This window comes from Ailuropoda melanoleuca, chromosome 19, assembly GCF_002007445.2.
Source record: "Ailuropoda melanoleuca isolate Jingjing chromosome 19, ASM200744v2, whole genome shotgun sequence".
NCBI lineage: Eukaryota > Metazoa > Chordata > Mammalia > Carnivora > Ursidae > Ailuropoda > Ailuropoda melanoleuca.
This window is the reverse complement of record NC_048236.1, coordinates 12,257,607-12,274,724: the sequence shown is the minus strand read 5'-3', so window position 1 is coordinate 12,274,724 and position 17,118 is coordinate 12,257,607. Positions and strand designations below refer to the sequence as shown.

General features: G+C 38.0%; 1 long non-coding RNA gene across 1 annotated transcript; it reads left to right on the top strand.

Annotated features, from left to right (window-relative positions):
* The first annotated feature begins 5,608 nt into the window (after positions 1-5,608).
* Positions 5,609-15,678, top strand: LOC109490209. Its single transcript, XR_002143488.2, has 3 exons — positions 5,609-5,800; positions 7,712-7,786; positions 15,648-15,678. It is a non-coding gene; the product is annotated as an uncharacterized LOC109490209 (long non-coding RNA).
* Positions 15,679-17,118: the final 1,440 nt, after the last annotated feature.

The window sequence follows — 17,118 nt, the reverse complement described above, 5'->3', positions numbered from 1 at the left end:
GTGGAGAGTGAACTCAGGGACAGGAAGTGACAGGCACAGCGGAAAACGTGTGTGAAGACAGAAGTGTGAACGGGCTGAGAATAGAAAGCCACTTGACTGCAGAAGCAAGAAGAGCAGCCAGCCGGAGAAGGGAAAGTAGGAAGGAAATGTGAGCAGTGTGTCTCCAAGAAAAGAACTCAGGGAAGGACTCAGAGAAGGGGAGTTATGATAACACGTAGAGGAGATAGCAAAGCCTTACTAGAAAAGATCGTTACCTGATGCTGAGTCATCGGGTAGAGTCTAACATCTCCTGAGGCATCCTTTAACAGGATGTGATGGAAAGAGCAAATGAAGACCGCTAATGATGTCCACCCAGAGACGTGGCTCACTCAAGGATTTCTGGCTCACACGTAGTTCGCATGAATTTGGTATGTCTTAAACTTGTGATAACTTTTGATGTTTAATATTTTGTGATGATTGTAAAGACTTTTATATAGGATATTTTCAACTCTTAAAATTTTTACCACAGTTGTTTGTATGTATACTTAAATAATGGTTATTTTCAAACACATATGTTGTTGCCTCCTAAATCTCTGTGCCAGACTTCAAGGACTGCAAACTCAAATCCCGCAGGGGCCAGGTAAGTTACACAGGTGCATGGAGTGGCTAGGGTGGACACGCTGGGAAAGGAGGGCGGTATGTCTACATGAAGAGCCTGTTTCCTGCTAACGATACTCATATGAATTGAAAACAGGAGATTTCTACAAGCGAAACAGCAGCAACAAAAACCCATGGGGCTGGCCCAGCAAACCAGAACAGCAGCCTGCTTGGCTAGCGAACTGGCCACCTGTGACCCCCGCTGTGACCTCACTCCGAGATGTTCAAGCCTACGTTGCTGCGCATCAGCGACCCTGAGCTAGTTGGTCAGGAACCCTAACGACCTGGTGCAGAGTTGTTGAGGTGAACTGGCAACCTGAGCAGGAAGAAACACAGGTAGAGCACCTTCCACGTTTCCAGGAAGGCCCATTCAACCATAAGCCGAAATCACATGCATGTTGAGGTGAACTTATTTTGCATATATGTATATATTCAAATGCAGAGTTGAGACTTCTCTTCCAAGCCTTCACGTGGGAGCCTAAGAAAAAAAACTAAGTAAAGATGAACATGGCCCCTCGACTTCCACTAAGCATTACCTGCCTCTAACCTTTTCATTCTCATTTCAACCAGCTACTACTTTATAGTTTATTAGTAGCAAAAAAATAACCATAAAAACTAAACGACCTCTCATCATAATACAGCTATCTGCTCTGTGTAGCACATCTTTTCCCCATTTCATATACTGATTGGGGAAAATAAAGATCTAAATAAAACCTAAGTTTCGGGGCGCCTGGGTGGCACAGCGGTTAAGCATCTGCCTTCGGCTCAGGGCGTGATCCCGGCGTTACAGGATCGAGCCCCACACCAGGCTCCTCCGCTGGGAGCCTGCTTCTTCCTCTCCCACTCCCCTGCTTGTGTTCCCTCTCTCGCTGGCTGTCTCTATCTCTGTCAACTAAATAAATAAAATCTTTTAAAAAAATAAAATAAAATAAAATAAAATAAATAAAACCTAAGTTTCAAAACATGCCTTAAAAATCAACTTCTGATCAAATCGACTGGCCATCATAAAGCAAAGAGCAAGAGAAAGTCAAGTTTAGAGAAGAAAGTTCCCGAAAGTATAGCACTAGAAACTGCAACAGCAGAGATCACATATTTGGATTTGATTTTATGCCCTTCAGTTTCCCAAGTAAGGAATTGTTGCAGTTGATATCTCCTGGCTGTTTTTAGCCCTGTATGGCTGTATAAGATCAGTTCAGAGCAATGCCCTTAGCTTAGAATACTTTGAGATGAGCTTGTTTTTGATGAACTTTTTCAGAGAAGATCACACACACACACACACACACACACACACACCCATTGCAATATACAGCAGGGATTGTTTTTCAGTGTGCTTCACCATAATTTTACCAGGAGGACTTGTACTGTAACACTAACTGCCTGCCCTGAATTCTAGTGTGTACCTACAGCTTCTTTTAAACGGAGTACGTTTAGTCATGTTGTTCTTTACCACAGTGTTGACTTTGAAGGCTTAATTAATAAACTTGGCACACTTTCAATACTGCAAAGAGTGAATATCTCTCCTCAACTATGTCAAAGCAAAAAAAAAAATGTCTTCGTTTGCCATAGTTTTATTCATACAGCTGATTACATGGAGTTCCAACTCATGAGTACTGACAGAATTTTGTTATGATGGAAATGTTCTATTTCTGCACTGTCCAATATAGGAGCCCTTACCCACATGTCATTACTGAACTCTTACATGTGGCTAGTATGATCGGGGGATGAAATTTTAAATTTTATTTAATTTTAATTAATTTAAACTTAAGTTTAAATAGTCGCAGGTGACTAGCAGTTATCATATCAGACAGCGCAGCACTAGATTAAAAGCATCTTGAAGAATGAGCTCTTGTTCACTCTTGAACCTCCTATCTATTTGTTGCATAATAAATACCTAACCCATGCTGATTACACTATAAAAATGAATTATGGGAAAACTGTCACTTGCCCTTATTACTCCCTCGATTATCGATCTTCCGACTATATCACTCAACAACATTTGGAATGGATACTATAACAATTGTTAAGTATGAGGAATTTGTACCACACAGAGTTGGTTTCAGAGAGCATGGTCACTTACTAAATGTTTCATCTTGGGACAATTACTTGGGAGTGTTTTCGTTGGGTCATCAACAAAATGTATGAAACAATAGTTTTAGCTATGGTAGTGTTGTTACGACGGTGAAGTGAGATTGCTTGTAGAGTGTTTGCCTGGCTGCTCACTAAACTGAGGTGCTGGTGTTCCTGACACAGCACACCCTCCCCTGCCACACAAACAACCGCCAACAGAAACGTGTTTGTTAGGAACTGAAAGCTAAGTAAATGCAAATCACAGTAAAAGTTTCAAGCTGACTTACAGAAGGTGGAAAAGTTACAAGGAGCCTTCTGAAGTTTGGGATTTACTTCAGGCCAATGTAGCCACTTACATAGTCAAAAGCTTAGCACTTAAAGCAAAATGTAACAAGCTATTTTTAATAGTGATTGTAACTTGTTTTGAAAGCTGCGTGAACAGCACTTGAAACCACCACAGCATAATTTGTTCCAAAAAGTCAGTCTACATTTTTTTGTGTGGGAAAAGCATGTTTAACCATTCTCAGTGCTTGGGATGAAAAGAAAAGAAAAGAAAAGAAAAAAAAGAAAAGAAAAGAAAAGAAAAGAAAAGAAAAGAAAAGAAAAGAAAAGAAAAAAGAAAAGAGAAAAGAAAAGAAAAGAGAAAAGAAAAGAAAAGAAAAGAAAAGAAAAGAAAAAAGAAAAGAAAAGAAAAAAGAAAAAAAGGGAAGGGAAGGGAAGGGAAGGGAAGGAAAGGAAAGGAAAGGAGGAAGGAAGGAAGGAAGGAAGGAAGGAAGGAAGGAAGGAAGGAAGGAAGGAAAAAAGAAAGGAAGGAAGAAAGAAAAACTATAATTTTTGCTGATCATCTGTTTTCTGCAACCTGGTGTCTAGGGACAGAAAGTAGAGTGGTTGACTCTGATCTCCATTATAGTGCAGTCACCAGCCTTCCCCTCTTCTGCCCCCTTCAGCCATGCTACTATGGAAGAGAACATCCTCTACATGTGGGAGTATGGCAGCAGAGAGGCCAGACTTCCAGAAGATTTTAGTGCCATTTAGAATGCTGAGGGGAGGTGACGCCTGGGTGGCTCAGTCAGTTTAAGGGTCTGGCCTCTGCTCTGGTCATGATCCCAAGGTCCTGGGATTGAGCCCTGCATCTGCACACCGGGCTCTCTGCTCCCCTGGGAGCCTGCTTCTCCCTCTGCCTGCTGTTCTCTCTGCTTGTGCTCTCTCTCTGTCAAATAAATAAATAAAATCTGAAAAAAAAAATAGAATGCTGAGGGGATATAAGTACTGAAAAGGAGTGGCAGAATGATAGCTACCCTCTTTCAGTCCATTTTAAGTAACTGCCTTTATGTAAGGACTCACACATGTGACTGTACTTTGGTCACTATTTTTTTTTTAAAGCTCTAACCCAAAATTAATTTCAATCCAGGGCACGTAGCAATCTCCCCTAATCAAGGCAACATAGCAGTGCAGTTTTTAAACTTTTGAGCTAAAAAAAAAAGTTATCAAATAAGATATTGTTTTAGAACTTTAATTCCTAAAACTGATAAGAGTTCCCTGAACAACTGATATCTTTATTTCAGAAGCATAACATATTTTCTCGTCTGTGAATGTCCATGGGCTGGAGGTTAGGACAGAGAGGCATATTATTTGAAAAGCACTAATCTAGGAATCATTGTTGAGTTGCAGTGTCTCTGTTCTAGACCCTAATTTGTCACCAACTAAATGTGCAGCCCAAAGCAACACATATCTGATCCTTATAGTGCCTACTATTTAAAAGTAGAATGTGTTTGTGCGTGTATGTGTAAGTATACATAAAAATTCATATATGTAAAATAAGACTGTTATAAAATGTTAAACATTATAAAATGGAAGATGGTCCTCCTAAAAATATTTACTTCCATATTCTCATTGATGGAACTATGTCCAGTGCAATCCTACAGGGTAGTTCTTGGACATTACTTTCTCAAAAAAGCATTTTGTCTTCCTTCTTGGAAAAGAATGTTTTTTGGTGCAATGTTACAGTTTTGTTGTTAATTTTGGGTTGAGCCAATCAAACTAATCAATTGCTCTCATTCTTTTGGCCACCAGCTCTGATCCAGGTAGCAGTATTAGAAACAATGTTGTAATGTTGAGCCCTAGAACAACCCTATTAAAGGGTCCTGTTTTACTTTCTTTCTGCCTCCAACACCTTGATATCCATGGTAGTGCCTGGCTCTTAGTGGGAAATAATAAATGCTTATCAAGAAATTACCAAAACAATGAGTCAATAAATGTTTCTCTGCCAGGAGGTTCTCACATTTGACTGTTCGTCAGAATCACCTGAAGGGCTTGTTATACCATGGACTGTTGAGCTCTGAGCCCCCCTCAGAGTTTCTGATTCAGTATGTTTGGTGTGAGGCTCAAGATTTGCATTTCTACCAAGTCCCCAATGATGCTGATGTAGCTGGTCCAAGAGCACACACACCTTGAGAGACCCTGCTCTATGCAATGCTAATTGGCTAGGGGAGGGTCAGTCCCTCATTTTTTTTTTTTTTAAACTATCATACTGTAGTTAGTTGAGTTAAAGGCTCATCATAGGTAGGACACAGGCTCAAGGTTTTTTTCCTCCCAGATGTATTGACATGACATAGGGTTGGCCAACAGCGTATTGAATTCAGGGCAGAAGTGGACCAAATACAGGTCTTCATGAACAGAAAGACACAGGGAGGCACATCTTTTTTTTATTTATTTATTTATAATGGAGCTCAGTGGTGATCTGCTGAACAAACAGCTAGGAACACAGTCAATGAGCATTGGCTGAGGGCCAGGATATTCCACTGGTCTTTCAGTAAACAGGCACAACCTGTCCTGCAGCAAATGTCACAAAACGTTGTGTATTCCCACACACGCTAAGCAGCTGTACCCACTGCCTCTTCTTTAGACATGAGGAACAACACTGTCTGTTATTGTACACAAATTGACAAGACAGAGAAGTCCTATTTGATAACAAATTTGCAAAAGGAAGTTTGAGAGCACCTGTTGAAATTAATTAGAACACCTGGCTTAAGCCCCATAAATTCACTGGACACCACAGACAAGTGGAGATCTCAGGATTCAGTCCCAGTTACCTCATGTAAGTAACATTTTATGATGACCTGAGCCTAATTGTGAATAAAGGTATGACTTGACATTATTTCAGGAATAATGCCTAATAATCCAAATGAAGAATAGATTATTTTAAGGTATTTTTATTCTCCTCTTTTACATGGAGTTTTTTCTTTTTCTTTTTTCTATTAATGCTACCTTTAGATACTATGACAGGGCAATAATTATCTTTAAAATGATAGAAACATGTTTAACTCACTTATTTTAGACCAGTCCACCTTTATAATCAAACTTCATTCTCAGTTAGAGCAAAGGCCAGCCCATACTTGTGGTAATAAGCAATAGTTGAACTGTGCCACTTTAATTTTTGTCAGCTCTGTATCTGTGTCTAATTTCTCTCTCTCTCTCTCTCTCTCTCTCTCTCTCTTTTTTGGACAATATCAGATATTTTGTTTGGTTGCTCAATGTTTGGCTAACAGAATAAAATAGAAGAGCCTCTTGATGATGGTCCTTAGATTTTTGAATCTGTCCTGAAAGGACATTTTTACCTACAGAATTGGAGTGATCAGTAGATACTAACCATAACTATGCTTTGGACTCACCTGGGCAATATTTTATTTTTAAATACAAATTCTAGGTTCTCTTCTCATACTGCCTGAATCAATATCAGCAGGAGGAGCAAGTCTAAGGAATCTGGAGCTCCTTTAATGACTCTAGTAGGGTTAACTGTTTGCCCTAGACCACCCCCAGTCACCAATTCCTCCTCCCATATAACAAAGTTGGCTCCAATTATGTAAAAATGTATTTATTAACCATTTACTATATCTGCAAAATTGTGCCAGACTGTAAGATTCAGTTGTTTAATGTAAGATGTTTCATTCTGATCTTTTCTTATATAAAATAAATATATGAATATTAAATAGTGATTTCTTGATTTACTTAGACATGATAGAGACTTTAGAACTTCATTCTGAAAGTGATAACCAAGCTATGCTATAAAGTTTATATATATAAAGAATAGATTGAGAGGAAGAGAAGACTGTTTAAAAAAGCTAAAGAAGTAGTGATCAAAAACAAGAGAGCCATGAAATCACGTATCATGAAAGCAAACCGGAGGGAATTTCCAGACGAGAGTAATAAATACTGTTAAACACCAGAGTGAGGTCAAGGAGTGTAAATCTGAAAACTCTTCGAATTTGGTGAGAGAATGGAAGGGAAAGAATTAGAAGGTGAACAATATGACTCCCTAGAAGATTTTTTTCACCAAATTATTATTGGAATTCAGAAGGGTAGGGAGCGTATCATGAGCAAGAGTTTGAATCCACGGTTATTCTAGCTATCAGTGACCAGAAAGATAGATTGGTGCCTCTGTTTGCTGTGTCTATTAAGGGATAAATGCATGGGATCATGACGAGAGGTTTAAGCTGTTGTCACATTCCACTGAACAGAACAGAGAATGGATTAATTTGTTCAATAAATATTTATTGAGCACCTTGCTATATGCCAGGAACCAGAGATAGAGCAATGAAAAAGAAATAGAATTCAGCGTGGGAAGGGCTATTGAGATAATACAGTTCAAGGCAGGGCTTCTCAGTCTCTCATGTGTGTACAAGAAAACCTGGCAATCTTGGTAAAATGCAGATCCTGATTCAGTACTTCTGGAGCAGGGCCAAGTAGTCTACATTTCTAGCAAGACTCCAGGGAGTGTCTATGCAGCTGGAAATTCACAGACTGCACTTGGGAGTACAAGAACCAGGAGATCCAAAAACCCAATCTCTAGATTTGCCTCACCTGAGTCACCTCCTCACAGGGCACATTTGTGGGTCCCACCGCTAGAGATTTTGTCTCAGAGACTATCCTCGCAACTCCATGGAGAATTTTATGGCTTACTCAGGTTCAGAAGCCACTGATTTCATCCAACCACCCATCTCCTTTACAGAGAAGGAAATGCAGTTCCAGTGAATGAAGAGGTTTAATTATTAGTGAACACCTGCACCAAGATTCCGGTCTGTTGGTAAGTGTTGCGATTACCGAGAGCATCTAAATAATTGCATCACCTTCTCCACACCCAAGTGCTGAATGCAACGTAAACAAGACAACAGATAATCTTACCTTTTTACCAATAATGGCTACATTGCAGAATGCAGCCTACCTAGAGCACTAGATAGGCCTCATAACTTCAGTCAGAATGAGGCGGGCTCAAGCAGCCAGTCAGAGGTGGATACAATGCTGGACCCAAGCACCCCTTCTCCAGGAGGGAAGGGTGGGCCCCTGGAGGACAGCAGAGAATGCATGCTCCCTGTGGTCAGCTAGCTACCAAAATAAAGAAGGCAGAAACTAAACTAAGCACTCCAATTTTTTTCTATCAAAACTAACCAACAAAATTCTGCCACTCCTGGGGAAGAGGGTGTGAAGGAGCAGAGAGAAGCCAGAAGAGTCACATCTCACGTGGAAAGAAAGACCAGGAATGGGGGAGACCCATCCTCCTCAGTATCAACTGATCCGGTCCTCTTTCTACTGCATGCACAGCCTCCCTGCAAGGTGCCCAGCACTGCAGGCAAGGCTGTGGGTAACTGCCAAGAGATCTGCAAGTCTGACATATGACCAAGATGATCTAGGGCAGTGCTTCTCAAACCCCATTCTGCGCTCAGGTCACCAGGGATCTTGTTAGAATGCAGGTTCCGATTCTATAAATCTGGGGGGAGGGCCCTGAGGTTGTATATTTCTATTAAGCTTCTGGGAGATGCTGATGGCTATGCTTGGAGTAGCATGACAAGGGAATCCTTTACTTAAAACACTCAGTTATGCCTCAGATTTGAAAGCAAGAATATTAGCAGACTGTACCTATTTTGCATTTACCAGTCTTGATATTTAAGTCACACCCTGTGCACTGTCACCAGCAGCTAATATTTAGAGGCAAAGAACTCTGTCAATAATAAGATTAGGCAAGCCCCTGCCCTTTTTTTGTGTGTGTTACCAATAAAAAAGTTGAAAGTCAGAGGGGAGAAATTTACTAGCCTGAGGTCACTTAAGTAGTTGATGTGAAAGCATGGAATAAAATCACTTTGTTCTGAACCCAAGACTAGTGTCTTTTTCATTCAGCTGTGCCCTTTGCCACTGGCGCACTGACCGTGACTCTCATTTCCACATATAGTCCACAATGCTATACTGATCATATTCTGTCTTTCTGTTGCACTTGGATGTCTAGAGAGCAACGATGAGGTTGTTCGGTTGTTCCAAACCTCTCTCAAATGTTGCTGCCACTTAATTTAGCACAACCTCTCCTCTGTCATTATACAAGTCAAAGTGAGAGTTTCTTTCTTCTCATTTATCCTTTTTGTATACGGACGGCTGTGGTCAAAGTATATTGAAATTTAACTTGGGTTTAACTCCTGCTTTCTCTATCTCTCCAACTATCTCTCTAGGTCTAAACTGCTAGGGAACTAACCTCTGATAAATAACTGAAGTCAATGCCAATCAGCCAAAGACCACAGGAATCCCCACCCGTGTGAAGTCGGTAAAGATGAGTTCATGAGGCTTTCTTGCACTAAAGGAGAACACACACCATGGTGGTCTCTGGCTGGGGGGCTTTAGTAACCACCGCTCACCATGATCTGGGGGAATGCTTCTTAATCCACAGTTCACGCATGCTGACTGGCCTTAAAAGTCATCCTTTGTTGGACATTTTAGGTGGCAGCAGTTCTGCCCAGAGGTCTTCAAAGCTAACTAAGTAGGCATTCCCCTAATCTATTTATACAAAGATAATTATATGCTTAAATATTTTCTCTCTGAAGAAAAAGATGGAGAAATTTTAGGGAAAGATACATGAAATGTTCACTTACTTCTGTTTTTAACTAGGCTCCATGCTCAGTGGGGAGCCCAGTGTGGGCCCAGAACACACAACCCTGAGATGGAGAACTGAGCTAAGATCAAGAGTTGGACACTCAACCGACTGAGCCACCCAGATGCCCCACCTGTTTCTGCTTTAATCAGGCTTTAATCAAACACCCTGTACGTAGAAAGAAAACAGCTCAGTTAAAAGTTAAGTGTGTGCACTGTAGAACTATTGATTCACATAGATATTTTGTATCTCTTATTGCTGGAGTGTTAACTGCAGACTAATACTAGTAGACGAATTTCCTGTATAATTTTTCAGAAGTTAGTATTGAATAGGAAACCCAGTTACAATGTTAAGAAATTCAATGAAGGGTAATCTAATGGAAGAGATAATGTTTTTATATAATATTTATATAACAGATAATTGACTTCAATGACTTGAAACTAAGCTCATAGAATTTTAACTAAAGGTTGAGGTTTCAGAGTACTAGGTTTCAAAATAGCTATCACAAAATTCACACCTCTCAAAGTTTGGGATACATTTCAAATCTATGATTTATAATAGATGAGGTGTTGATCAAAGATAAGTAAGATTATTAAATGTATCTCACCTATGTAAAGGGTACTTGTCTGTTATCATTTCAGCTATGTATAGTCAATTATAAAAAGAATAATTTTCAGGACATGCTGTCAAAGTCCAGTGATTGTAGATCTATTTCTGGCCCTTACTTTCAGCTGGTTCTCATCTTGTTAAAGGCAAATTTCCAAATATTCACCATTCTAAACTGAAGTGAATAATTGCTATTTTTTGTATAGCCCTAGTAGATGATCTTGTTTTCAGAGTTCAAATTCCTTATATAATGTTACTAGCTCACAAATATGTTTGTATTCTTAAACCCTCCTGGTAACTATTTGAAAAAAAATCACAAATATTATGTATATTAGAGGGAATCAGGTGGGAAAAAAGTGAATATCTGGAGGCCAACTTTCAATCTATTAACTAGAACTTGAAGTACAGACTGGCCTCAAGGCCCAGGACAGCATGAACCTATTTTACCACTTTTGCCTGATCTAGACCTTCTCTCCCAGAGGACTCTGTTCTTCCGTGAAACCTGACTTCGTGTGGCATTGTGGTCATGCCTGGGTGGCTGCTTCTTTACACATTTTCTCAGGTCATTTCTTTTTCCCCATGTATGAGTTCACCTCTTCATCTACATCATATTTATATTATTGGAACATCTGTCATTTCAGAAAAATGTTATGTGTCAAGAAAGATCATTACATCATTATTAGCCAAAAAGGAAAGACAAAAAACGCCAATAATGAGAATTAGTTAATTAAAATATTTCCATATGATGAATATTGTGTTGCCATAAAATCATATTTTCTGTTTGGATTTGTATGCTTTGTTCACTTGTCTCATTTTGTTTTAAAGATTTTATTTATTTATTTGAGAGAGAGAGAGAGAGAACATGAGTGGGGGGGGCAGAGAGAGAGGGACAAGCAGGGAAGAGGAGTGGGGAGCCTGAAATGGGGCTCAATCCCAGGACCTTGAGATCATGATCTGAGCTGAAATCAGACACTTAACCAACTGAGCCACTCAGGCGCCCCCACTTTCTGTTTTTTACTTTTACTTTCTGCTTCAAAATAATTTTAGACTTACAGAAATGTTGCAAGAATATCACGTGGAATTTCTGTATATTTCTCACTCAGCTTCACTAATGTTAACATCTTATATAATTGTAGTACTATTAGCTAAATGAGGACATTTAATTTGTATGACATTATTAAAAATATATACAGATCATGTTTGAGTTTCACCAATTGTCCTGCTAATGTCGTTTTTCTGGTCCAGGATCTTCTCTGGAATCCCAAATTGTAGTTAGTTGTCATGACTCCTTAGTCTCCTCCAATCTAGGCCAATACCTTGATCTTTCTTTGTCTTTCATGAATTTGAAATTTTGAAAAATATTGGCCAGTTATAGTGTAGATTGTTCCTCAATTTTGTTTTGTCTGATGTTCACTCACAATTAGATTAAGGATATGCATTTGGAGGTAAAGGATGTGGGTATTACTGGAGATTAAATATAGTATTTTATAGAAATATAATGGCAAAGAAAAATATTCAGACTATAATTTTAATTAAGAAAATATAAAACTGTGTATTCCACAGTCATAATTTTGAAAAAAAATACATGAAAATAGGAAAAACAGAGGTTGTAAAAAGCTCAACAATAGTTATCTCTGAATAGTAAGAGTTATTATTTAATTACTTTAGAAAATATTTGTATGCCTTTTCCAAATTCTATCTAATGAACACCCATTCTCTTCATAATCAGAATCAGGAAAACATGATCTGTCTTGAATACTGTCTCTTCTGTAATGTTTCTAATCCCTGTAGCTGGAAATCCTCTCTTTTATATCTCTGCACCTCATGCATAATCTATATAGTGTATTTCCTGTGTATAGTTAACTGTTGTACCTCTTTATTAGAATACAATCTCCTTGAGGGCAGGGGACATGACTCATTCATTGCTACACTGTCTACAGCATCTTACAAAGTCCCTTACATTTAATGTATGGAACTATTTACCTTTAGTGCTTGAACACATCAAGAACTATTCACCAAATAAATTACTTCCTTATGTAATTTCCAATTAAAATACCTCTTCTGATATTCTACCATGCTCTAAGAAAAGCAATTGGGAAAGTTTTGCCTTTATCGATACTTTCATTTTCTATAAGCCAGAGAAAGTCTTTAAGGGATAAAACAAAGAGAAAAACACCCCACCAGTTAACTAAATGTGCCCACCCCCCTTTGAAGAATACAGGCTAACCTGAAGAAATGTGTGATTGTGAGCACAAAGAGAAAAGACGAAGTTAGCACTGCCTCCTCTCATCGTTTGCAGCTCTTATCTTCCTACTAACTTCTATCCTACCTCAACTTGCTCTAGGCTGGAGAGCTTGGAACTGGACCAGATTGAAAACATATAATTCTGTCATGAAATTGAGTCATTTGAATTAGATTCCAATGCCACAACAACTCAAGTTACCTGAATCACCTATCAGAAGAATGAGCGCTGCGTGTTATACTCAACTAATGAATCGTTTAACATTATATCAAAAATTAATGATGCACTATACCTAATTGAATTTAAATTTAAAAAAAGAAAAAAGCAGAAGAATTTAAACCTAAATTTTAAATCTTATATAAAAAAACATGTTACATTGAACTTTATCCCTCCATGTCAGTTTATTTTATAAACCCCCTAACCAAAATTTTGGCCTATGTGTCATTGGGTAGTAATGGAAACTAGGAGTAGGAGACTATCTACTGAGTACCTACTACGTAATCATGATTTCATATACAGGATCACATTTAATCTTCATAAATCTCTGCCAAGTGGGCTTATTATCCCCATTTAAAGATAAGGAAACTGAGGATCATGCAAGTTTATAGCAAGTAAAATAATAAAATGCAAAGCTATATTCAGTATTTTTATAAGTTAGACATACAAAGATAACTAAATGCATAGCACAAAGATTGGAAGAAAAGTCCTCAAAATGGAAGCTGCTTCTAAGTGGAAGTTTTAGTCATCAAGATGGCCATTATGAGGGGCACCTGGCTGGCTCAGTCCATACAGCATGTGACTCTTGATCTTGGGGTTGTGAGTTCGAGCTGTGTGTTGGACATAGAGATTACTTGCTAAAAAAATTTTTTTAGAAAAGTTGGTCATTATGTGACATGACAGAGGTGTTAACTAATGCTACAATGTACTTATTTTATAATTTATAACTGTATCAAATCAATACATTGTATACCTTACACTTAGACAATGTTATGTGTCGATTGTATCTCAAAGGTAGAAAAAAACAAAGATCTGTCTAAATAAAAAAACAAAGTTTTTTTTTTCTTCTAGTATGGTTTCTAAATAATGTAGTATATCTTGGGTGGGGTACTATGTGCAAATTGCTAAAATTAAAATTTGTTTATTTCAACAGGGATGTTACTATAATAGGGCTATGGTTGCCAATTTAAATGCCACATGGCGAGGCAGGGCAATGAGTGAAGTGGGCCCCAGTGCAAGGCCACAGGGAGTGTGGGATGGTTGAGAACCAGAAAGCACATGCTTGGTCCTATGAGAGACTCCTCTGTGCAGTTTCCACCTATTTTAGCATTTGGAATTGTGGGCTCGATGTTGTCTCATTTGACTTCTTAAAGGGAAGTCAGAAATTCAGATGTTTGGGGTAAAAAAACAATTACTCATCAGCTTCAGAAACCAATTCAAAATATTTTATAACACTATAGAAGTAAACATGGTGTTTGGTGGTCACATCTGATTGGCTATTTTGTATCCTCTGTGAACAATATGCACAAAATGCTTTACTCTGACTTATAAAACCCAATTGTTTATAAAAATAAAGATAACTGAGATTAACAGTCAAGCCCATATTAATTTAGCATAGCCTATTTTATTGTGACCAGGAAGAAGTCTAAATGGCTCTCTGGAATTTCTTGTTCCTTAAAATGTTTGATAAGATTATTTTTTTTCCTTGTCAGTGGCTTTTGTAAGACTAAGGCTATCCTTAAAATTCAACTAGTTATTGTCAACCTCGGCTGTAAAGCTTTTTCTTTTTTTCTGAGTTTATGAACATTAAATGTTTAATTGTACTGCTCATGATTACCTGAATTGTTAAAGGAATTGTTAAATGAATTGGCCTTTTCATTACTTCCTACCCAGACCTCCCAATCCATTCCCCTCAAACATAAACATCCAAATACCCAAACACACAAACGACTGACTTTATTGAAAATTTAGATAAATGAGAGATTTATGGAGTAGCTAAAAATGTTGGAAGTATGTGAAATATTTGACATTGGTTCTTAAAGGCTTTTGGCCATTTGTTGCTGAGCATTTTTTCACTGGTGGCTTCATCCTGAGCAGTTTCACTACCCAAGTGGTATCATTGGATCTTAGCCTCTCTCTTTCCCTTATCTGCTTAGTACGTCTTTGTTTCTCCCCTTCCTCTAAAAATCCCAAACTCATTTAATGTCATGCAGACTCCCTTAACTGTTTTTTGTTTTTTATTTTTTGCCTTGACCATGTTCTTATGCTCTGTCTTATGAGGCTTATTAAGCTATATTACTAAAAAATTTTAAAACTTAAACAGGAGAGAAATTTCTCTAAGAGGAATTTTGGTACCAAGAATAAAATTACCTCCCTCCCTCAACCTCTAATGTTTAAGAACTAACAGTTCACCAGGGTTTTTGGTTTTATTTTGTTTTTAGATTTCTTTATATATTGTTTGCTCATATTTAATCCATTGAAAAGAAAACACATGATTCCCAAGATCACTGAAACAAACAAGCAAACAAACCCAATACTTCTTTCCTCATATTAGATTTATTTTTTTTAATTCTGGAATAATATAAATTAACAGAAAATTTATAAAGATATTAGAATTCACATTTACCCTTTGTCTTCCCCTGATGTTAACACCTTACCTGACCATGGTTGATTTATCAAAGCAAAGAAAATGACATTGTTATAATGCAATTAACTAAACTATAGACTTGAATTTGGATTTTACTTTTTTTTTTTTTTTTAATCTGTCCTTGATCTGTTTTAGGACCCAATTCAGGATACCATACTGTTTTTAGAGAGTCATTTTTAAGGAAGCAGATGATTCATGATCTACATCAGCATAAGATCCTTAAAATGAAGTTCACCAGTATTTCTGCTTTATGGCTGAAATGACTGCCACCATCACTCATGAGTAGCATTTACAATAACAGGGTGTGTGGCTACCTTGAAAAAACGACCCCTCCCTTCTCCCAGGTGCAATGATTCTGGGCAGGCAAAAACATCACCATCCCTTTGAGCAAAGGATTTAGTTGAGCCCCATGCCAGCTTTCAGGAAGTTATGGGCTTTACAGTAAAGGATTTTGAATTATGTATCATAGCTTAGAAGATAAATAATATATGGAATCTCATTCTTTTATTTTTTTTTAAAGATTTTATTTATTTATGTGACAGAGAGACAGCCAGTGAGAGCGGGAACACAAGCAGGGGGAGCGGGAGAGGAAGAAGCAGGCTCCCAGCGGAGAAGCCCGATGTGGGACTCGATCCCTGAACGCCAGGATCACGCCCTGAGCCGAAGGCAGTCGCCCAATGACTGCGCTACCCAGGCACCCGTGGAATCTCATTCTAGAAGTAAGTCATGATAACTTGATATATAAACACACACATTTTAAGAGCTGGTCTTGTGTTTTCTGACTACTGGAATTTATCATAGAAAATATATATTATTAGGGCAATATATCATTCTATATAATATATATACTAAATATATATTATTTATCATAAATAATATATATTATTTATGATAATATATAAATAATATATATTATTTATCATAGAAAATATATATTATTAGGGCAATATATCATTCTAAAAACTTTATATTATCTGTCTGGTGTCCTTACCAAATTAAGGACAAGAACTTTGCAAAAAATAAAGCAAAACACAATGAAAACTACCTCCTATAAGCCTTGAAAATACTGCCCCTGCCCCGCAAAAAAAAAAAAAAAAAACCAGTTCTGTGGTTAGAAACATTTGGAAAACATTCGTTAAAATACAAGCCTACTCAAAAGATTTAACATTCTAATGTGCACCATATGTCTGAAAAAGGAACATGGCTTGCGGTGTTTCCCAAATATAAATTAACTAGAGAATGTTTTTTTAAGCATATTAACTTCCCACAGAGAATAAAACTTGAGAAATGTTGGACAACATATTTACGTACTGACTCCAAACTGGACAGAAATTTAGAATTCCTTTGGTTCAATCCTACAGCAATCCTTCACAGAGGGCTCATCAGCAACTACTTCCAAAGACACCTAGAGTTTATTTTTCCATTGCTTGAAACTTCTAGTTCTAGTTCTAAGGAAGAAAGCTCCTTATTGTTCTGAGCCTGAATTGTCCCGCTTCATTCATCTTTCAGCCATCTCAAAGCCACTCTTCCAAGGTGACCTAAAAACCTCCCACATGATGGGAAGATGAGGCAAGACGAGACTTTATTGGGTCAGTATTTCTGAATTACCAGTTTGTTGCTCAGATAGATCAGGGACTTTGTTTTTAATAATTGCTTCCTGGGTTTCCAGCAAAATCTCTAGTGGTACTGAATATGGCCTTAGTCACACTCTGGCTTCCTCAGATGATTTTTTAAAGAGGGCGGAATGATGAGGTAAGGAGACGCCCTAAGCATGAGAATGTAGACAAGTATAGCAGGTCTGACAGCTTTCTCACTAATTCCAAGTTGAGGAAGGGACACTCCTGCCCTGCCCACGTCTGATAGGATCACAGATTTAGGAATACAGTTCCGAAGAGCTGCTTTTTCTTTTAAAAAAGTTCCCTGTTATTCACTAAGGGAAAAACCACAACAAAAACACTGATGCTCTGTATCCCTAGAATAATCATCTGCCCTGGGGAAACCTATTAGGGGATT